General features: G+C 40.7%; 1 protein-coding gene and 1 long non-coding RNA gene across 6 annotated transcripts in view; one reads left to right on the top strand and one right to left on the bottom strand.

Moving 5' to 3' along the window:
* Window positions 1–23,911, bottom strand: part of SLC1A3 (solute carrier family 1 member 3) — an 84,105-nt gene that overhangs the window by 18,567 nt on the left and 41,627 nt on the right. The gene's annotated exons all lie outside the window — the stretch shown is intronic.
* LOC112626939 lies at window positions 1,316–4,147 on the top strand. The gene is made up of 2 exons (XR_003119991.1): window positions 1,316–1,466; window positions 3,550–4,147. It is a non-coding gene; the product is annotated as an uncharacterized LOC112626939 (long non-coding RNA).

Genomic DNA, 23,911 nt, shown 5'->3' with positions numbered 1-23,911 from the left:
CATTCTTTATCCTCCCCAATCCCACTAAAATCCAATTATAGTGTAATCCAATTACAGTTAATTGAGTTTTTTAAAAACAATTTAAAATGGTGTTTCCACAAATGTATTAAAAGGTTATACTGTATTTCAGTAATGAGTATAAAATTCTAATGGTGGTTTAATATTTAGCTAGTGGCCCTGTTCACACAAACATATGTACAGGTTGTGCAAACTCTAAATATTTGCATATTTAGAAAGTAAAGTACTGATAAAAATGGTGTCTACAATTGCCAGATAACTGGTTGGGTTTGCTCAAAAATCTTAATATAAAGGTAATTAGCTTAAGTGGAAATTGAAGCCATGACCTTCATTTTATAATTTCATTTGTATTTGAAACGTATCACTTATAATTTTCATTATAAGCCCTTAGTATTTCATATGTTCTTATTTTGAACAATCTATAATACAGATTAAAAAGCAATTAAGTAACAGTCTAAAGGATTTAACACGAAGTGGAATGGAGTGGGAACTTGAACTCGGGTCTTACGTAACTAGGTTCAGTGCACTTTCTGCCTCTGAGAAAACCAACCGTAGCTCCCACAGATAAGGAGGCCAGCTTTGGCTTTGATGCCATGCACTTAGCCTCTTTTATCCTGGGCCACTTTCTCGAAACCAGGGGCTAAGTATTCATTTGTTAGGATGGCACCACTTCAACACTTCAACTATGTTAAAAATGGGCTAATCTGTTCCCAACCGAAGTATCCCATCCCCCAGCAGTTTCATTCTCAGGTCTGAATCACATCTGAAAATATCTTGGCTTGGCTGTGCTCAAAATGATTTCTCTCAGAAGGGGCCCACTCTCTTTCCCATGAGTGCCTGAACTTGTCACCACCAAAGCCTGCAATTCTTCCGGCTCTCTCCCTGTGGAACCGGCGAGTGGTGTAAGCACAATACGCCGGATATCTCTGAGTACCAGGGAGTACCAGGCGGCAGTATTTTCTTCCTCCGAGATGCTTTTTTCCCTCTCGCGTTCTATTTTGTGGTGCTGTTCCGTTCTCACGCCAACTCTTCTCTGACGCTCCTGCCCACTATTCTCGACCTACAGCTATTCGGAGAGAGTGCTAAGTGGTCAAGGCAGAGCACTGGAAACCAAAGTGGCAAACAAAGGATGAGGCTTATATGTCCTTTCTCACACCATGGGGAGAGGGATAGGGAAAGTTATCCCAGTACCCACAGCTACAGGGCTGTTGACTCTAGAAAATAAAGTTTATAGGTTTTTAAAACATGTTTAAAGTAAAAACCTATATGAAAGCATTTTCTTCATACTTTCTAATTCTAAATAGCTAAAGACAACCATCAAGGCATTTTTTTTCCCAAAAGGCACAGAAGGAGAATCAATCATCAAATGAGAGGCCACCTCTGCATATTGGCCCTTATCCTTTGAAAGATAATAAAAACAACAGCTGCTATTGTTTTAGCCAAGAAAGGTAAGGGAAGTATATTCATTAATCACATCTCCATGTAGGTCCTTCCCTTAAAGGAGGATCGAAGTCCCATACAGAGTTACTTGACCACCTCTACCACCTCTGTTCCAGGTACCCTGGCTTGTAAAACGAATGAGACCACCAGGAACAAGGTGGTACACTGTCATCAGGGAACAGCAGGACTGATGTGTACAATCTGTTCACACACAATGGCCTTAATACTGGTGGCATCAGGAAAATGGAGGAAGAACTCTAGAAGATAAAACCCCAAATGAGCAGGGCATCACTTTCCCCACCCTCACCTAAACTCTGTGACCATTTCCTTTACCCAACCTCAAGAAATATGAGAGACTAACCTTTACACCAGAGACTAACCAGAGATGTCAGAGTGTCTGGAGCGAAGTTAAAGTACTAAATCACTTTGTAGAACGGGGCGCTTGGCAGGAACTGCCCTAAATGTTTGGGAAGGAGGAAGTTTACATTGAGCCTTATCACTTTAAAATATATGGGAAAAAAGAGCACTGGGGTGATGGGGAGATAGAAAGTTACTTTGGTATGTACGTAATTGTGGGAGTGTGTTATGACAGTCATGCATTCATCTAAACACATATTTGAGAAACACATTCCAGAGCAAGTGGTAAAGATAATGATCTTAACTAGCTTCTTTTTCTTCATTTGATCTGGGCTTAGCTAAACTAGCCCAATTCAAGACATCATGACATCTTTAATACGAAAACAACCCGCCTACAGAACCAAGATCCCCCTGAAATCCAAAGAAATACTATATTGTACTATTGTTAAAGTACCGTCATGGCTCTTTCACTTACAATGACACATTTGTTTGTGTGCTTTGTACATTTCGAGTTAACTTTTATCTGGTCCAAAGACTCACTCACTAAGTCCTATCTTTGATTGATGATAATAGTCATTTAATTCCATGACAATTGTATGATGCAGATATTGTTGATATTATATTATAGGTGAAGAAACAAGAGACCAGAGAAGTTAAATAACTTGCCCAGCGTTGCACAGCTAATAAATGGCAGTGGCGGGATTTGAACCCACATTTCCAAGACAGTATTCTTACTGCTGTACCTCTCTTTCTATGGACAAGCCAGGAGTCACCCATGTTTCATTTGCTTGTTATCCATGCTGACTTTCTCTAACTTTCTTGCATTTTAGTTAATTGCTAAGATGAGCCACTTGGCTTGAGGATAATTCTATGGAGGAATATAATTGTGAAAAATCTCTGTCCAATTACTCAACATTCCCTAAACCTACTTTAAGATCAAGGTGATTAACACTGGCCACAAGAAGGACTAGCTAGAGAGCTGATAATATCAGTGCAAATTCTTCACCATTCCTAGAAAAACAGCCCAGAGCATGTTTAATGGAGGGTGGAGACCCGTGCATATTTGCTGGCTGCTGTGAGCACTTGAGTCTTATTTTCTTTTCTACAAATCTACCCATAAATAACCACTTATCAAGCAAGCAATCATTTCTCCAAACCTACTTCTGTTCAACAATGAGTTAAGCTTCAGAAGGAGACGGAATAAGATGCTTTCTAAAAAGCAAAAGATTAAAACTTTGCTTCAGACACCTGAGTATTTTAGGCAGTAGTCACATGGAAGAGAGAGGAAAGGAAGAGAGTTTCTTGAGCAAATGGGTAATTATAAAGATAGTCTTTTGGCAATTGGTTTGTCGCAACAAATATGCACCAAATTCATGGGATTTTAGGGGCAGAGAGGGAATGTTTCATAAATGTTTATGTGGTACTCTGTAAGACTGTATTGTAAATTAGATCTGTTTTGGTATAATAATTAATATGACTTCTTGGATAAATAAAATACATATTCAATCAAGTATTAAAAGACAACATAAAATGTGTCAAGTTCCCAAGTTTCCATCATTGGCATGATTTTATTCTCCCGTCTGCTGAAAATCTATGACTTGGACATTAACATGTAACAGTGTACTTCCCCCAACAATTCCCGTCTCTGGTTTTGAAACACGAAATCTAGAGAAGCAGTCTTCTGTTTTGAATTGTCTTCCCACTTATCCCCATGATGTTTCATTGTTCTTCCAGGGCCACTGGACCAGGTCCAGGAGGAACAGAAAAGAGTGACAGCAACTGCTGATTCAAGAAAATTGTTCTGTTTCAGTTTTTATTTTATTTTAGATGTACTCCTTCTCCACAATGAGTTTCTCAAACATGCATCTAATGAAAGCCGCCTGTTCTCAACCCTCCTAGAATTTCAAGATGCGCAAACTTACAAGGAAAGCAAGGATGAGCGCTAATATGTACGGTATTCATGTGAATACAATATTTTTTTTTAATAAGAAAATCAAACTCTAAAAATACAATATACTTCATAATTACAGATTGAAAAATGGGCCCCTGTGTCCTAGGCAGCTGCCCACTGCTGGGGCCAGGGTACACTGCCATCCTAGGAAGAGAGTGAGGAGGAGGGTGAAAAAACTCACCCAGGAAAGGCAGTGAGGGGTGGTGAGGGAGCACAAAGAAAGTCACTTCAAATCTCTCTCTAGCCAGAACTACATTGTTTTTCTGCACAAAAATATTTTCTTGTGGCCCCTTTATAGACTAGCTTGTAAAAACACTGCAAAGTGCTACGATTCGAAGGGTTCTGGAACTGAAGACAAATCTTTAAAAGTTAGATACCAAATTGTTAGTAAAGAATGATTATGTCACAATTTTGCATCGCAGTTAGTAAGCCGGTGATAACCTTAGAATGTAATCTAAAAGACACAGTGGCACAGTGGTTAAGAGTTCAGACTCTGACGTTAGAATACCTGGATTCTACTTTTGGCTCTGGTACCATGTGGCTTCTCCAAGCCTCAGTTTCCTCCTCTGTAGAATGGGAAAAATAGAAGCTCCCTCATAGGGTTTTCACTGGCATTAAAGGGGCTTCCATATAGAAAGCACTTAAAGTAGTGTTCAGCACATGGTAAGCATTCAACAAATGTTAGGTGTTATTATTACTCATTAAACAGGTACATAATAAACAAACTGCTCACAAAGCATTATTTCACCTCTAAGACTTATTTCTGATGTAGAAAATAAACTACAATACCTACATTGCAAGATTAGAGAAAACATACTTACATGGTACAAAGTATGTCCTTGATAAAGGACAGTTTTGTTTATTCTATGTCTCCTGCTGCCAGAATTTTAGTGCCAAGAGAGCAGGACCATCTGTTTTATTCATTGCAGTGGCCTCAGTGCCTAGCATAGTGTCTGCACAGAGAGGGGCTCAATGATCATTTTTTTGAATAACCAGCCATTCTTCTTAGTGTTTTTGTTGCTATGCTGGATAAAGGCCACAGGCTTTTTTTTTTTTTTTCTAACACTTAGATTGGGTTACTATATGAATTACAAATTCTAAAGTTGCTTTTGTTTAAAACACTCTTTAATTCTGACTCACTAATTTTGGTTGATCTTACCCCAATTAATCCAAAATAATGAGGTTCATTCTGTCTGGAACAATAAGAGACAAACCTTGTGGGGAAAGAGTGTCAATGCAAACCCAGCGTCACCCGGAGTTTCATTTCCAGAGCTGGGAATGAGTTCCCGGCAAGGTGGCCCTAAGCTGCTCAGGAAGCCCAGGGGGCTGGAAAACTTCCACTTATTACTCACCACCATGGAATGGGCACCCTATTGCTTTCCCTTCCTTTGCCTTCTCTCTGGTACTCCTATATTATTTTCCCTCTTTTGCTAGCATATTTCCTTCTTGCAGATGGGCCTATAGAAGTAACTGCTATAGCTCTATCTGTCCATATGTTAACAGGTGAATGAGTGAATAAATGAAAACAGAAATACAGAGAAGGGAATGAAAGAGTGGCCTGTGGTCTAAATGTGTGCCTTCATGAAGTCAATTTAGTACGTCATAACTAGTATTTTCATCAATTAATCAAAGAGAATAGAAAATATCACAGTAGGTCACATGTGGTAAAGGTAAGTATTGTTTTGTGAGAATGTTTTTCAGCTCCTTGTGTGTATGTGTGTGAGTGCCAGATTGCAATACAAAATATATTTATTATTGTAGTTTCTGGTAAAAAAAAAAAAAAGTTTGCAAACACTGGCATAAGCCCCCATTTGGCTAATAGTAGAGGCTTTAAAAAGGAACCATGGGCCGGGCATGGTGGCTCACACCTGTGATCCCAGCACTTTGGGAGGCTGAGGAGTGTGGATCACCTGAGGTCAGGAGTTCGAGACCAGCTTGGCCAACATAGTGAAACCCTGTCTCTACTAAAAACACAAAATTAGTTAGGTGTGGTGGTGCACGCCTGTAATCCTGGCTACTCGGGAGGCTGAGGCAGGAGAATCCCTTGAACCTGGGAGGCAGAGGTTGCAGTGAGCTGAGATCATGCCATTGCACTCCAGCCTGGGCAAAAAAGAGTGAAACTCCGTCTGAAAACAACAACAACAACAACAAAAGGGAACCATGAACTATGTATTGTCTTCCCTTCCTACCATCTTTGCTTCCTATGATCTTGGACTGCCCACCATACCCAAGAACTTGCTTCATCTCACTAGTGGAGACCACAGAATGAGGATACTGATCTCTGGTATTGGGTCATTTCGCCTGAACAGAAGTTTTATGGACATCGTAACAAGGGAATACATTTTAGAAAGGTTCACTTTATGGAATTTTGAGCAAAGAAGGCAATTTACTTTTATCGGTGATTCTTGGTGAAGAGAATGAAACCACCTCCATGAAGAGTGGAGAACTATTTTGCAGAATTCACAGTCACAAGCATTGTCACATGGGTTTTCACCCTGGTCAAAGGTTCCTTCTCATTATGGCTGTTTATAATATCACAAATGACATTTTATTAGCCTATAACATGGCTTAGCCTTATAAGGTTACATTGCATGAAAACACCAAGTGTTCCTTACAGATTTGCCACGTGTGATGGCACATAATTTATCAGGGAAACTGATTTTTAAATTTGACCCTTAAAACTTGTCAACACGTCTTTTTCTTCGAGCTCTAGTGTTCCTTAAGAAAATGAAGTGCAGGGCCGGGCGCGGTGACTCACCCCTGTAATCCCAGCACTTTGGGAGGCTGAGGTCGGGAGTTCGGGACCAGCCTGGCCAATATGGGGAAACCTATCTCTACTACAAATACAAAAAAAAAAACCAAAAAACAAAAAACCGGGCGTGGTGGCGTATGCCTGTAATCCCAGCTACCCGAGAGGCCGAGGCAGGAGAATTGCTCGAACCTGGGAGACGGAGGTTGCAGGGAGCAGAGATCGTGCCACTGCACTCCAGCCTGGGGGACAGAGCGAGATTCCGTCTTAAAAAACAAAATAAAAAACAACAAAGAAAAAGAAGTGCAGAAAAGGAAAAGAGAAACATTCTCTTTTGAAAGATTAAGTGGAAAAAAATCAGTGGCGAAGACAATGTTATTAGTGGCAGAAAAAGTCAAATAAATCACTGTATCCTCGGTCTGATAGAACTAAGCAGACAATCCCTTTTCGCTGGCTACAGTCGTCCTTTGAGGATGAACTTTAATTCGGAAGTAATGAGAGGAAACTGAGGCACAACTTCCACCACTGCTGCTTCTAACATCAAAGAACTTCCAGCGCCCTTTGGCTTAACCTTTGGGATGAAGACTGCCTCTCCGGGCTAAGCAGCCCGTGGCGGCCTCTGAGTGGTCAAGCTTTATTTCTTTCTACGCTGGTCTTGACCATTCAGTTGACTCTCATGACAGCTTAACACAGCCCTGCGATCTTTCCAGTAATGTGGTTTGCCAGAGAGCCCACCGCAGGGACTTCCTCTCCCTCTCAGCAAGGTCGCCGGAAACTCTCAGAAGGCGCAGCCCTGAAATTCACTTCTCAGAGGCCACAGCTGCCGGCGCGAGCCCCGCTGCGAGGTGATTTGGATACCCATTTACCCTTCACATGAGCCCATCCTTCGCTCACAGTATTGGAATGTGCCGCACAATATGCTTTTTTGAAGAGGAACCAGAGAGTAATTCATCTTCTTTATGTGTGCTAAGCAGAGCAAGAGGGAGAGGCGAGCGGGACCCACCATGGGCCGGGGAGTCGTGATTAGTAACAGCTGACAGCCTCAGACCAAGACCCTTTCTTTGGCTACCTCATTGTAACAGCCGAGCACAAAGGAATGACTGTCCTCTTGCCAAGATTTAGAAACCCAGGACCACAGAAAATAGCAGCAAAAAGCAAAGTGTGTGTTGGGCAGTGGGGGCAACAGGCTGACGAAAGCCACCCTTGGATCTACCTGTAAAGCCTGGGTTTGGAAAGAAACCTCTATCACGTGGAAAGCCCTGTCTCCCCGTGATGCCCGTTCACCAGCAGCACCAGGAGCGCAGATGGTGGCGGGAAAAGTAGGTGAATTCACGCACAGTAAGAGCCTGGGGAGAGCAGCAAATTGCTTTGGTTTAATGAGAGGAAGTTCTTTGAGGGCCAGAGCCCCAGCCTGTCTCCCTTTTTATCCCAAAAGAATCATGGTTTACAACTGACCACTGGATGAGTAGCTTGTAGTTTCCACAAAAGCCGTCTTTACTTTGGATTGTGTTTCTTGTTAGGGAAAAGACCTTCCCGCATGACTGTCTTGGGAAGATGATCGAGATAGCACGTTTCCTAGCTGGCAGAATGCTAAATGGGGCTGAATTCCACAACCAGGCTTGACCTGTCCAAAATTAACCAAAGGACTTCTCAAGTTGACTGCAGAGCATGTCAGACTCAAGGGGTGCCCTTTCTTCCCATGGAAGGCCTGTCCCTCACAGAAGAAAAGGAATTGAAATGAAAGCCTCATAGAAGTTGAAAGCAATATATGAATGTTAAAGATCAATGCAATCTGGCCCTGCTTTGCCAAAGAACAGCCGAAGCAGGAGTGTGACTCCAGGCCCAGCCATGAGGCTGGGAAGCAGCAGATTCTTGTGGCCAAAAGGGCCACACGCACCTGTGCTCATCCACACTCTGCAAAGATTCTGGAACCAGAATCCAACCTTAGCACTCTGAAATGGACTGAGGTTAAGTTTGTTGCTTGAAACTGAAATTAAGATTTTTCAAACAGATGTATTTCTTTAAAGAAAAAAAGCAAGTAGGGAATAAAACATGTTCGCTTTGTCTATTTTCTATTTTCTTTTTCTTTGAGATGGAGTCTCTCTCTGTTGCCCAGACTGGAGTGATGTGATCTCAGCTGACTGCAACCTCTGCCTCCCAGGTTCAGGTGATTCTCCTGCCTCAGCCTCCCAAGTAGCTGGGATTACAGTTGCCCACCACCATGCTTGGCTAATTTTTGTATTTTTTAGTAGAAACGGGGTTTCGCCACGTTGGCCAGTCTGGTCTCGCACTCCTGACCTCAGGTGATCGGCCCTCCTGGACCTCCCAAAGTGCTGAGATTACAGGCGTGAGCCACCACTTTGTCTATTTTTAAAATTAAATCCAGCGATGTGAATCTTATCTACTATGTAAGAAAATACATTTAAAAAATTCAGGTCCACACTTTGGCCATAAAGAGAGTGGGCAAAATGAAATCTTTGGTGATAGAGCTGGGGCTGAGGAGAGGAGAAAGGGAAGATTGTGGAGAGAGAGTTGAGAGAATGACAAGAGGAGAAAGAGAAAAGAGAAAACATAGAGAAAGGAAGGGAGACGAGAAAGCAAAGGAAGATGGGATGGAGAAAAGTTAAGAAGGGGCTTTTATCTCAGTCAGCATAGTTCTTGGGCTGTGGCCAACTGCACCCCCTTTGAGTTCTGATTAGTTTTCTCAGCATTTGAAAGCTCATCGGTTGCTCTTATCTAAAAGAATAGTTCCTACAAAGGAATAGTCTCACCTAGGGAGTGGGAGATTATTGTCTCAGCTACCAGAGTCAAACAATAAAGCAAAGTCACTACATAGAGTGAAAACACTGTTGTAGTAAACTCTAGAATTGGTCATCTTCCCTCGTTTCTGGTTACCATTGTAAGAGAACATTCTTCCCTTGAAACAGGAAAAGCTACATTTTTGCCCCAGGCCCAAGGGCAGCAATGGAATTGAATAATTGCTGATATATTCCACAAGGAGTGGCACAACACTTGTACAGCTTTCTTCCTTCTCTAGGAGGGAGTTGTTTCTGCACATTCTACTTTAGTTTTGTAATACCTATGCATGTAGTTTCTTCTCAGCTTCATATTCCGATGTTTTTTTTTTTAATCAAGGGGTATTTAGGAATCCCAAAAATTATGCAAGAAAACTGTGGACAGTCCCTTATAGCAAACTTCACTTATCCTGAATAGATTTCAGGGGTCTAGGAAGGCGTATAGAGAAAGGATGTGGAAGTAACATTTGGTCGACCTGAGTTGCATGAGACGGGTTGGTAAAATAATTGTTTAATCTGGAATTTAGGAATAGAGTGAGTGATGAAGACACAGTCACCAGGGTTTGGAACAAACACAATTGGTGGATAGATACATTTGAGTAAAATATAGTCACACTAAATGATTTAAAAAGACAGTGAGTGATAGAACTGGGGACATTGTTGTTAAAAAGAAGTATGGAATAGAATACCTACACATAAGGTAAAGATAAGTCAGATACAAAACCATTATTTTTAAATGAAGGATTCAAAGGACTATGGCTCATCACAAATAATGGAATGAGTTGGTAAGGTAGTTAAGTGACATTCAGGATAACGTGCTTCTTTTAAAAGTGACTATTAATTACTCCTACAATTAAAATTTTTTTACTTATTCCTGTACTCTTTCAACATTTATTAAGGACCTTCTTGATACTCTGGCAAAGGACATAAACATTAAGCCTTTGATATATTTTTTACAGTCAATAGAACTTAAAAAAAAATTGTGAAACTGGCCTAAACAAATAAAACACATCGAATTATCCAGCAGAGTGATTTGGAATGGAATCGGAGGAAAACGGAAATGTGTTGGTAGGAATTGGAAGGAAATGGTTGTCATCAGCGTGAACCCCAGGGCTGCTTGGCTTGAATCCTGGCTTTCCCACTTATTAGCTTGTGACTGGTCAAGGTATGTAACCCCTCACTCTCTTGGCAAATGGATGTTTTTGAGAATTCAATAAGTTAACATATGTGATGCCTTAAAAATATGTGGCATGTGATGACAGTGATGTTTTTATTTTTGTTTTTTAAAAAGTATTTTTAGCTCTGAAAACCATACTAAACACCACTGTAAACCATAAGAACTCAGTCAAATTAGAGCCTACTGCCAGGCACTGTGCTGAGTGCTTCACCTCCTTTACCCTCCTAACAACCCTTCAAGGTGGGGGCTAACAATGGTCACTCTGCATTTATGGATTAGGAAACAAGGAGGTTAAGTCCCTCACTCAGGATCACACAGCTAGTAAGTGGCATTGCTGGCATCTGAAGTCTCTCCAACTACAGAGCCCACTGTTTGATCACTATGCTTGCTGTCTTGGAGATTTTCTATAAAACAAATTCTTCTTCACACTAGACTGGTGTCAATCATTGATTTGCATTTGATCTACTCAATGTGGAATTGTGACAGTATCTCCTTAAAATCATGTTTGAAAGGAAGCCATATATCACAGTAAAAAAAAAAAAAAAAAAAAAATGGGTAAGTTGTAAAGTGCCACAGTCATGGTGAGTGGCTACTGTCACAGCCCTGGGACCTGCACTGGAGTTAGTTTGACATCCCTCATTGAACTGGAGAGTCATAACATGGTGGCTTTATTCAGAAAATGACATACTAATGGATGTCTGAAGTCAAAGAAGAAAGAAAAAAACCTCAACCATGGATAATCACACATTGCAATGGCCATGGGTAATCCCTAGAATGCCCAGGCCACTTGGTGAAGCTGCAGCATTCCTCCCCCAACTCTATTTAGAGTGTCAGTTACCAAACTTTCTCTGAGTCCCACCGCAATGGTCCTCACAATCTTCTATGGTAAATCTTCACCATTGGGCAGCTTTGATTAAACAAACAAACAAACAACAACAACAAAAAAACTGCTTAGAAATCTAAAATCTCATTCCTTTTAACCCTTTCCCTTTGAGATACACTTTTGTTTCTGGAGGAACCCAAAGCAAGTCTGATATATGTTTACCAGGGGACTTTGGTCTTCTTTTCTATAGACTCAATATGCATCATTTCTCCAACTGATCCTCATGTGTCATTATTTCCAGATGCTCACCAACCTGTAATGCCTCCCACTGCCTACTGGTTAACGTCCTCACACTCTGGCCCAAATCTTTTTTAAGCTTCATTTCCTACCCAGGTCTACCCTATTCTGCCAGGCAACCCAGACTTCTCAGTATTCCCTAGACATGGCTTGGGTTTTCCTGTCTCTGTCTCTTTGCTCTTAAGGCTTCCTCTGCTCTCGTCCTCATTTCCTGTGGAAATCTGACCACTAGCCCAGCCCCCGAATTCCCACAACACTTTCTTTGTGCTTCTTGGTTTCATGGGGTGCTTTGTTTTATAGTCATGAGTGTACCTGTCTGGCTCTCTATTTAAATTTTCAACTGCTTGGGCCTAGAGACTGGCAATGTCTCTTTGTATCTTTATTGCCTGCCCTGGTTAGCACATTGCCTGCCTAAAACAGGAGTCTAGTAAATGTATCTTGGATTGGATTCAACACCCTCTTAGTAGCTACTCTGCTTTGTCAAAGTCTCTCCTGAAGGTGCACAGAATGAAACAGATTATTCCCGATGCAGTGTGGTCAGTGCAGAGTACAGTGACTATTAATATTTCTACTGAGGAAGCACACAGCTATATTCATTCTTTTTTAGCCACCACTTCCTACTATTGGTTCACATTAAGCCTTTAGTCACATGAACTGCTGCCAAGCTCAGTTGCTCCCCATCCTGTAATTGCGCAATTGCCTTTTGAATCTAAAAGCAGAAATGTACACTTATTCCTTGCTCAACTTCATCTTGTTGGTTTCCATCCAGCATTGCAGCCTACTGAAGTCATTCTGAATCATGATCGCAGGCATATGTAGTGGAAGCCATCCTTTTTGGGCTTATGTCATATGAAAACACTATGTAGATGCCTTCTATGTTGTTTAGTCATTGATTAAAGTATGGAACAGGACAGGGTTTTTTTGAGAAGTACACAAACGTGCTTCACCAGGTGTCTTTGCAGGTTGATGTGGAGCGTTAAACACTCATTAAGTCTAGATATTCAGCCAGATTCAAAGACACTTCATGATTTTTATCAGGTCCTATTTTATTACTAAAGGTATTAGGGAAGATTCAGAATTTTTCAGAATAACCAAAACACAATGTTTCAGGAATTCCACAGCCAAAAAGTGATTATAGAAAGGGAGCACTTTTTAAACAAAAAAGATTCCCTATAGCACATGAAGCTATTACAAGATGTTTTGTGAGAACACTGTTAGCCTGGGTTTGTAACTTTAGGAATTACTCTCTTTTCCTAAAAGAATCAGTAGTATCAATCTAGAGAAGAATAAGCTAATAAATATCCTTCCCTACTAGATAGGAATGTCATATCATTTGGGCAGAGATGTAAATGCATCAAGGATTAATACAAACAGAAGTTATTCATATGCAAAAGAAATGATAGCATAATTATTTTAGGCTTCAGAAAAGTTAATTGGATAATTCATTAGCAAAAATTTCTGTTTGTGCTACAATGATTATTAAAAAGTCCATTATTTTAAAGTATATGCCTTTAGTTCATCTTCACTTTTATTCCTTCTGGAATAACATATCAGTGATTTTCCAGGTCACAGCCCTTCAAGTATAGTAATACATGATGGTTTACATTGATTACTGTATGCCCAGTGACTAACACTGCAGGAACTCGATATAGCTTTGTTGAATGAATGATGAATGACAAATTCTGCAAATTCAGCAGGTGAAAATAATAAAGCAACTATACTCAACATACAAATCAATGACATATCTTTGTAACGTACTATAGCAAGAGTTCATCACCGCAACTAGGGCTGGAATGCAAATGTACAAATAGTAGCTCCTCTTCTCAAGGAGTTCTTTTGTTGTGTAGACAAGTCAGATTCTCACCAAACAATTACACAAGTCATAGTCTCACCAGGTAATACATCAACCACACATGATGTAAAGGGCTAAGTACATGAGTACAGAAAAATTATGAAAAATATTTAGCTTATGTGGAGAAAACACTTAAGGCAACAAATGTACCTTAACATTATAAACTGATCCAGTACTAATCTACAGGTCACATACCACATCAGGGGTTACATGGCTCTAGAGAGAGGGGGCTTTAGTGACACGTAGATTTGAGTTTGAATTCAAGCTCAGCCACTTGCTAGCAGGGAGACCCTGAGACATTATGCAACCTCTCTGAGACGTAGTTTCTTGATCTGTAAATGGGAATAATAACGATGACCTTGCAGAAGGAATAACAAGTACATTTGTTCAATAACCAGCATATTTTTTGTACCCAGTGGTTGCTAGCAGTTATTATGGCAGGTAAAATTAAAAAGTCACTGACCAATTAGAGAATGAACCTATAATCACAATTAGGATTTTAGTACTTTAATGTAGAACGAGTATAATCTTTATTGCAACACCAATGTTCTCAGTCATTTACAGCTTCTGATGTAAATCACATCTTATTTAGCTAATTACTGAGGAGCAACCATGCATCCAGCTCTGTTCCAGGCTAAGTAAACCCTGTGATGTGTTGCCTCTAACTTGCACTCATCTTAATGCAATGGAAACTTGATTGTAGAGAACACAATCCCATAGGGAATCTCAAACACCCTTGGAAACCAATTCTGTCATCAAAAAGTCAAAATTAAATGCCAAAAAGTGGCCGGGGCCCTCCAGGTCTGGTGAGTGAGGTCAAGGAATCCAAAAGGCTCGACGATGTACAAAATGATGCCACTCGTTAGTGGTGAGGCTAAGACAGAATGAAAGTTTCATGGCTTTTTGATAAGGCAAAGTGGCCCAAAGCTTTGCTTTAGTACATGAGTTGGAAACTGGTTAAGTTTATGACAAGTGGAGTTTTCCCAATCTTTACAAGGTCACAAGCTTTCTTGGCAAGGTTGATTTTTTAATTCTAACAGAAAATACAGTGACTTTTAATTGTTTACTCAGGGTCACCCATAAGCAGTTTTCAGAAACATCTACGAACTGCAGTAAGCAGGACCCAGGAGGCAGCCAGTCAGCAGAAAGGGGGTGAAGTAACATGCAACACGATCTCTGAAACTGCCTAACAATTAGTGACAAAGCCAGGGCATGGCCAGTGAGAATGCCATCATTTGACCCAAGCCAAGGCTGAGGAAATGATCCTTTCTGGGCAGACTTTAGATGCAAGCTCTAGGAGAGACCTTACACCTGATACTCTCCGGCAAAGAAGCCAAAAGGGCTTTTGAAGTTGGTGTTTGTAATAGTAAAGCAGAATCTCAGAGTGTAGTAGTCACTGACATTAGCCAATGCCTATAGATTCACATAGATCACGCTCACAGCCATGATTCCCCATGAGCTCCCCTCCAGGTCCTCCAGGAGGCACACACAACAAACATTTTTATTACTGTCACTACTATTATTTCCACTCCATAAACAAGCCCTGAATGCCAAAGTGACTTCTCCCACAGCTAGTCAATGTTGCAACTGGTAGCTCCAGAAGTTTGTGATCTTAAAAACCAAACAGGAATTACTACAAATAAGTGCAGCCGGAGTGAATGTGCCTTGCACCACTCACCTGGCCCCTGTTCACCTTTTCAGATGCAAACATCTCCTCGCCCTGCAGAGGAAGGAGATGCAGGACCTGGAGTCTATGGTTAACAGCACTGTGACTTCCTTCTTAGGCACCTAGCACAGCTAACTGGAGGGCCTCAATACTGAATGAATTAACAACCTCAGCTAGACAATAGCAGCCATGCATAACTCAGAGCACACATGCAAAGAGGACAAGGAAGGGAATGAAGCATGAAGATATGTGAAGATATATGGCAGATGCTCTGTCAGGACTGTTTCCTGTGTATGCAGTGAGGGGACAGAGCTAGACAAGGCTTGCTAGGGGAAAGAAAGGAAATGGTGCCTCTTGAGAAGTGTATCAGCATCCAGTCTTATGGAGGCTGCAGCATTTGTAAAATGCTTCATGAATGTGTGTGGAGTAACTTTCAAATGGGGAGAAAGGTAAAACATTTCAAGTGGGAGATAAACCGTGTTAAGAAGTCAAGTGAATGGGATAGCCACAAGCAGGGAATCAGTCATTAAGATACCCAAACCACCCTTCATCTACCGCCGAGTGTTTTGCAGCACGAGAACATTTCCATTGGCTCATCCCACTCACAGAGCATTTTCTGTACGCCCAAACCGTTTTCACTGTGTTTCATTACAGGTGTGATGGCTCACACCTGTAATCCCAGCACTCTGGGAGGCCGAGGCAGGTGGATCATGAGGTCAGGAGTTTGAGACCAGCCTGACCAACATGGCAAAATCCTGTCTCGACTAAAAATACAAAAATTAGCTGGATGTGGTGGCACGTGTTTGTAATCCTAACTACTCAGGAGGCTGAGGCAGGAGAATCACTTGAACTCGGGAGGTGGAGGTTGCAGTGAGCCAAGATCGCACCATTGCACTCCAGTCTGGGCGATAGAGTGAAGCTCTCTCTCAAAAAAAATAATAATGATAATAAGAAAACATTAATATTTTCCTTATTTTTAGCTAATTATCCTCAGCTCATTTGGGATGCATTTATTTAGCACTTATTGTATGCCACTCTCAGGAGCTCTAGACAGAAATGCAACCTAGCGTTTGCTCTCAAAGCTCACAGGTCCGGGGGAGTACAGCATTCCATGAGACAGAACAGTGCATCAGGTTGAGAAAGAAGAGATCTGTGAGTGTGAGAAGCGAGGGGCCCGGGAGAGAGGCACTTGGGAAACTCTACTAACCTATACATTGGAGTTCTGGCAATACTTGACTACTGTCAGGAACAACTGTAAAAGCTCATCTAAAAAGAAGGAGCAATTTTAGTGCCAAGTCAGATCTGCCCATGCGTGTTTACCAGATTCGACTTTGAGTGCCAAGAATTTAGTAGTGGTGTTGTCAGAACCAATAAATAGGTTAGGGGAACTTGGGAGGGGTAAGTGTGGAGTCAGAGGTTAAGTATTTATGTGAACACCGCAACACACTAAAGGTCTAAAAGCTGTTGAAATTGTAATTATCTGACATGAAATAACCTACATTTTGAAAACCAGTATCGGGGCTGGGCGCGGTGGCTCAAGCCTGTAATCCCAGCACTTTGGGAGGCCGAGACGGGCGGATCACGAGGTCAGGAGATCAAGACCATCCTGGCTAACACGGTGAAACCCCGTCTCTACCAAAAATACAAAAAACTAGCCGGGCGAGGTGGCGGGCGCCTGTAGTCCCAGCTACTCGGGAGGCTGAGGCAGGAGAATGGCGTAAACCCAGGAGGCGGAGCTTGCAGTGAGCTGAGATCCGGCCACTGCACTCCAGCCTGGGCGACAGAGCGAGACTCCGCCTCAAAAAAAAAAAAAAAAAAAGAAAACCAGTATCGCTCACAATGCTGCCAAACACCTAGCATCTGTTCAATTCTGTTATGAACCATTTCCTCGTGGGAGGGAACATGAAAGAATTGTAAGCAGCTGCTGAGAAGTGTGCTGGCAGGGGATGCAGCTTCCACGTTGCAAATTTACGTGCTAACTTATTCATTAAGTAGTACCATTAATGATCACAGATGTGCGGCAAGATGGGCAAAGCATTCAATCACAAGGCAAATATGAGGTCAGTGCTTCTAAGAGGTCATAAAACAAGAAGAAACATCTTAGAAAATGCATAAAAAGCAAACTAGCAAATCAATCTGACTTCTCACATTGGGTTTATGAAGCTAGACCTTCATTCTTCAGTAGAAGCATTTGAATGTTCAGTATTGTACCCTCACCCAAAGCATTTCCAAGCTTGCTATTTACAGCAGTCACACCAATTTCTGTACTTCAATTTTTAGAGGTATTAACTTTATTTTGTTTTGGGGAAAGTGTGGGTATGTAAGGTTGCTAAGAATTGTTCTTGGTAAAATTTTCTTCCACTGTGCATTTACGTCTGAGGATCACTATGGGAGGAGAAGAATAAAGCCATGTGAGACAGCAGTGTCAGTAATACATAGATATATTGGGTTACTTTCTTTTTACTAAACATTTTAGGCCCAGTTCTTGCTCTGTGGGGAACTCTGGGAATTCTCTGGAGGCTTCAGAAGACGTGAATCTAGCCCTTTGTACAGTCTGTAACTGTACACCTGCTATTGATGCAGAGGATGAAAAGAACACACCAAACACACATTGTTCTATTTTTAAGCTGTTGTACTCAGCTGCAGGGGAGGGAGAGATGCCCTTTCTCCCCTTGAAAATTACCAAGAGCCAGTTATTCTGCGGTAGCGTAAACTCAATTTACCAACTTTGAAGGCAGAGGATGATAATCCTAAGCACTGAAGGAGAGTGAATGTTGTGTGTGTGGTGTGTGTATGTGTGTGTGCACTCACTTCACTTGGAGCTGGGAATGCCAAAATAAATCTTTCCTCATATCTGGAAGTGCCTGTCGGGGAAGCAAACTAGCTGGCAATCAGAAAACTCCCATGTAACGCTCACTGCTTTCAACGGCAGGCACACACGACTCCCTACGGCAGAACTGCATGCCACGGCTTTAGAAGCCATTCCACTAAATATTAACTGAAGGACTGAATCAGTGAATCTTTCCAGGAAAAGCATGGCAAAGCTCCCTTTGCTTGTTTAAAAAGACAAAAAGCCAACTACATAAATTGGCAGTAGGGTGCAATATTTCCCTAAGTCAAGAATCCGGTGTTGGTTTTTCTGGCACTGCTCAAGGAAGCAGTGTAATACTTGGAACTTTGACCCTCGGCTCTCCTATAATAACCCTTTCTGAAAAGTGTTATGCAGTGTGTAGTACTTTTTAACATGAAAGTGGAGACTGTCACAACACTTTATAAAATAACTTAAGACTCTCTGGAATCTCAGGAAATGATTGTTGTCTGTCCCCAGGGATGGAGTGCTGAACAAAATGGTCCCTGTTTTCATGACACAGTTGGCTGGAGGAGGTGGAGACTGGCAATGGGGCTGCCTAACTGCACTGTGTGTGTAGGAGATGTTTCCTGGAGAAAATGACATGCAAGGTAAGACCTGAGAGTAAGGAGGGGTTTCAGGTGACGAGGCTGGGGAAAAAAGTACAGGTAGACACTAGGCTGGGAGTGGGGTGGGGCTGGGGGTGGGAGGGTGGGGAGGAGGAATGAGAAATAAGACAGAAAGGCACAAGCTGGAGCCATGTGAGAAGTTTGGTCTTTATTCCAAAAGCAATGTGGGGAACGAGCCCAGAGTTGAGTTTTAGGAAGAACATGCTACCTTTGTGCAAAAAAAGTAGGTAAGAAAAGAGCAAGACCCTGGAGCACGGCGTAGGGGCATGGCAGGGAGACTAGAAAGGAAGTTATTGTAGATTAGGATCAATATGATGTTGCCCAGACTAGGGTGCAGATGGTGGCCATGGCAGAGGTCAATGGAGTTAGGAAGGTAGAATCAACAAGCCTGGTGTGGGGAAGGAGCCCAAGGAGGGGCCAAGTGTCTAGTTTAGCCCCTAGTTTCTATATTTCCTTTTTTTAAACAAAACAAAACAAAACAAAAACCACACAAAAAAACTTCAATAGTTTCCCTACTCTTGTATATCACATCTAAAATAGCTGCATTCCCCATCATGTTAATGTTCTTTTACCAGGAATACGTTTGTTCTGCACGCACTCATCATCTTCATAATAAATGAAGTAACTCTGCAAATCTTGGTAACTTGAAAGGGAGCCTGGGAGACAGGCTTAGAATCATGAGGCCTTTACCATGTGTATAAGCTTACTTTGCAGACAATTCTAGCTATGCTTATGCCTTATGACTTATCCTGTAGCTTTTTCCCATTTTCAAAGAAAACGAATAATTTTTATGGGTCTGAGGAAGCAGCAAGTGCATTGCCAAGACTGGCCCTGCCTAACTCAATATCCTTTGGCCAATTGACTTGTATCAGCTTTTAAAAGCTGTGGTTACTGAGGATCTTCAAGGCCATTTCAGCTACATAGTTTTAATGCTTGTATCTATCTCTCATGACTGAGAAACAACAGTTTGGGGGAAAGAGAAAGATGTTACACAATACCATGGTGATATAATCATCAAAATCCAGATTGTGGAAGACTAATTTTACCTGACAACCTGATCTCTTTAACGAACAAATTACAAAAAAAAAAGGGTGGGAAAGGAAGACAGAGATAAAGCTGGCAATAGAGAATGTGAGAGCTAGCCTGCAAACTTATCAGATTCAGAGACTCTGTCAAATAAATTCAATGCATGAATGCGGCTTGATTCAAACAAACTGTGGAAAGAGAAAGAAAAGAAATGAGGATTTTTGAAAATTGGCTGGATGGCATTATTAAAGGATTATTATTTATTTTTTTAACAAGTGATAATGAGTATTACGGTTACATGAAAGGGGAGAAAAATCCTCTTTTACAGATAGATAAATGACCCCACTAGAAAGCAGCCCTTCCCTCAGACTGTCGACAATCTCTATCCTGTATTCAAGAGAGAGGACTTCCACCCTCATCTGACAGAGGTCAAGGTAGAAACGGTAAACAAGTTCACCCAACATTTAATCTAGTTTCCCCACCCGCCTCTACACTAAGATTTGGATGTCCCCAAAACAATAAAGTAGACTGATATTCCCATAGGAAAATTTCACATCTGCCTACGAATGTATTTCTGAAAGTAAAATCAATGCTTGTAAAATTTTGAGTCAAATTTTAAGTTCACTAAAGTAATCCATGATGGAACATATTATAATTAATTGTTTTTGGAAAACTTACACAGTGATTCTCAATTGGGAAGGCCCATCTCACTTAAGGGTTGAGGACTGGGGCAAAACGAATATCCAGATATCAGAATAATCTTTAGAGTTTTTAAAAGCCATACAAATTAACATAGCTCCTTCTGCTCTCTCCACACCAACAATAAACACAAAACCAAAGGGTTATATTAACTCCTATTAATTACTGAGAGGAATGACTTTTTATCTCATAAGTATATTGAGACTGGAAAAATTTTGAGAATCAATGATCAGGACTTTTCTTTAGGGTATTTTCTCAAAGTGAACTATACCTCATTATTTCAGCACAGTCAGGAATTGTTTAATAATAAATCTGTTGGAGTGAAGTTCCTAAAAGAAATACAAATATCTTCCTTTATAGGAGACAAATAATAAACTATAGAAAGACGGTAGCCCTACTTTGTATGTCACTTTTCAATCTTAGTCTTGTCAACCAACAGAACATAGGATTGTGTTTTCCTTTGGGAAATCTAAAAATAGGAATTTATGCCAATTGTCCCTTTTTGGGTGTGGAGATATATACACGGAATAGAGATAATCTTTTTTTTTTTTTTTGAGATGGAGTTTTGCTTTTCTTGCCCAGGCTGGAGTGCAATGGCACAATCTTAGTTCACTGCAACCTCCACCTCCCAGGTTCAAGCGATTCTCCTGCCTCAGCCTCTGGAGTAGCTGGGATTACAAGCATGGGCCACCAAACCTGGCTAATTTTGTATTTTTTTTTAGTAGATATGGGGTTTCTCCATGTTGGTCCAGCTGGTCTCGAATTCCCAATCTCAGGTGATCCACCCACCTCGGCCTCCCAAAGTGTTGGGATTACAGGCGTGAGCCACCAGGCCCAGCTGAGATAAAGAATCTTTTACCAATGAGTCAATCAGATACATTCATTCAAGTAGGGTAGATATGTGACTTTTACAATTAAACATACATAAGGACTATAATAACAGCACTGTACAGTCAGGAATGTTCATTATATGCAGTATAAAAGTATATACTTGTGGTAGTTTCTTGGGAAATTTTTTTGCTTTAATTTTTTTTTTCTTCTATTGCAATCTTAGCAACCTTTGAACTACAGGTCATTAATGCAGTTAGGATCACGAGAGATCAAAATCTTACACCTTCCCCCATTAAGTCTTCACAATGTATGTAGTTGAAGGGAAAAATAGTGAGATGTGCTATCTTTAATGACCTGTTGATGACTAAAAAAGCCCTGTTCAAGTCTGTCTTGATGATGCTGCACTTTTTGAATGTGGATTTGGATTATCTGGACACGTGAGAAGTTATCGGTAGCTCAGTGTCACAGGAAGGCCAGGGGGGTGATCCTATAAGAACACTGTGATTATGAACAAAGCCCATCCAAGCCATAAATACCTTCCAAGGGCAACCAAAGGTTATAAAAGCTAAACTCCCAAACTATTCTGAGGAATGGACAGCATGAGATGTGGGACAGAATGCATTTCTAAGTAGTACAAAGTCTGACTTATTATGGCGGCAAAAATGGTAGATTTTGCACATTCACATTAATTTAAGAACCATGTTCCAAATTACATTAATCGTTAGTAAAAAGGTTTCTTGACACAAATCTCAAATTTCCTTGAAAAGTTCCTAAGTTAAATTTCTGAAACTTAAGTTTGTTGCTCAGAGTGGTACAGTCTTGCCTATAGGTAAAAAAATTGAAATGCAAATCTTTAAAATTTTTTCTTTCAACATTGAGACAGTATAATCATAAAAAAACTCTTAATCATGGAAAGGTATTTACAATAATAAAACACTGTTCCTTGCACATCTATATGCTTGGTCTGCAAAAAAAAAGAGATAAGCAGACACCAAATAGTAAGTTTCATGCTAATGAATGCCTTAATTAAATAAAAATCTAAGTGATGAGAGAAATGCAGAATGGCTTACACATTAACCCTAACTCCAAAATGTTCACCATATACTTACAGCTGATTTTAGTCTCCTCCAAATAAATATTGGAATAAATCAAAAATAAGAAACAAACAAACAAAAAGCCACGAAGTTAGTGCGGCAAATTGTGATAAAAGAAACTGCTCTCTTTTAAAGCCTGATAATTTTGACTTTTGCCTTTTCTCAGAAACTGATTTCAGTGGCAAAAATAAAACAAAATGGATCCCTGGAGTCTGGATGTTTGCTAAGGAAATGGCCCTTCAGTCAAAATTTGACCCAAATCTCCCTTTTTCCAATGCCGACAAAAAGCTCCTTCCACGAAAGATGAAAATTTGATCTTAATGTTTATAAGTGCTCTTCAGTGTGAGAAGACTGATAGGTAGAATGGCAAAACAAAACATGCCAAAGTAGAACTGGTTAAATATGCTTTAATACATGTGGTCTCTCTCCTCACTTCTCTCTTTCAAGCAATGTTTGGGATCATTTTGAATGCCAAAGGAAATATTCTTCTTAACAAAAAATACAGTTGAATTTGAGTGTTTCTTGATTGAACGTCAAAAAATGAAAACATTTACTTGGATGGACTGAGGATGCTTTACTCCAGAGAAATTCATGGCAGATAATTTTGCCTCTCATACACTGAAAGTATTTAAATTATTTCATTCAAATCCTCTAAGTAGGTTTCATTATGACCAGTATGTGGCTGGAAATAGAAATTGGTCAATGGTAAGTGTTTGTTGAGTACTCACAGGACTTGAAGAGTATTTTAAGAGGAAAATGACCAAATTAGACTCCTAATTGAAACTACAAAAGAACCACACATTTCCAATAGACTAGATAAATACATACAAATGAAAATGTGTGTTTTGTAATGTGTTGTCATATGAGACCTATATTTTATTAGAATAGATACATCTTGGCTAGTGACACCAGGGCTTTGGAATAGAGGTGGTTTCAATGAGAAACATCCCACAGGACCAGTTCTATCCCTGACCTTTTACCCCAGAAGCACAGTTAACGTGGGACAAATATAGTATACTTTTAAAATTCCTGCCAGCAGGTCTGCTTCCCTCATGTCACTCTTTGTACTCCACTGAGGCAGGAATGACTTACACCTGCAAAAATGTGAGGAATCCTTTCTTCAAAAATAGCTCTTTGAACATTATTTGTGGGTACTATTGCAAAAGAGAATTTTCCAAGGCTTAGGAACCACTTATGGAATTGTCTCTTTAGAGAGACCACAAATATGACACCACAAACTATTTTCCTTGGGAAAATCCTGTCTTTCCACTAGGGAGGTCAATTATTGTTACAGACATGAACATACCCTTGCAGACCACTATGCCTCTCTAACACACACTGAGGAGCTTGACTGCAAAGCTTCATCAAAATGGAGACGCGCTGTCTGCCTTCATGCAGCTTGCCCTTGGAGAGGTGGCCCTGAGCCACCAAAAGCAAATCACAGGGCTGAGGGACAAAGCTGACACATAGACCTGAATGTGGTTTTGTCCAGCTACAGTGGGCAGACATTACTGAATAATACTTAACATTTAAATTTCCAAAAAGTTTGGATATTGTGTTTATATTTTTTGAGGGTTATTTTATGTCCCTTGTTTGGATTTCAACACAGAAAAGATAAATCTGAAAAAGAAAAACACACAGAGGAAACCAAGTGTTAGT

Source organism: Theropithecus gelada, chromosome 6, assembly GCF_003255815.1.
Source record: "Theropithecus gelada isolate Dixy chromosome 6, Tgel_1.0, whole genome shotgun sequence".
In the NCBI taxonomy this organism is placed as follows: Eukaryota; Metazoa; Chordata; class Mammalia; order Primates; family Cercopithecidae; genus Theropithecus; species Theropithecus gelada.
The sequence above is the reverse complement of the archived record's forward strand: the minus strand, read 5'-3'. Positions and strand labels throughout refer to the sequence as shown.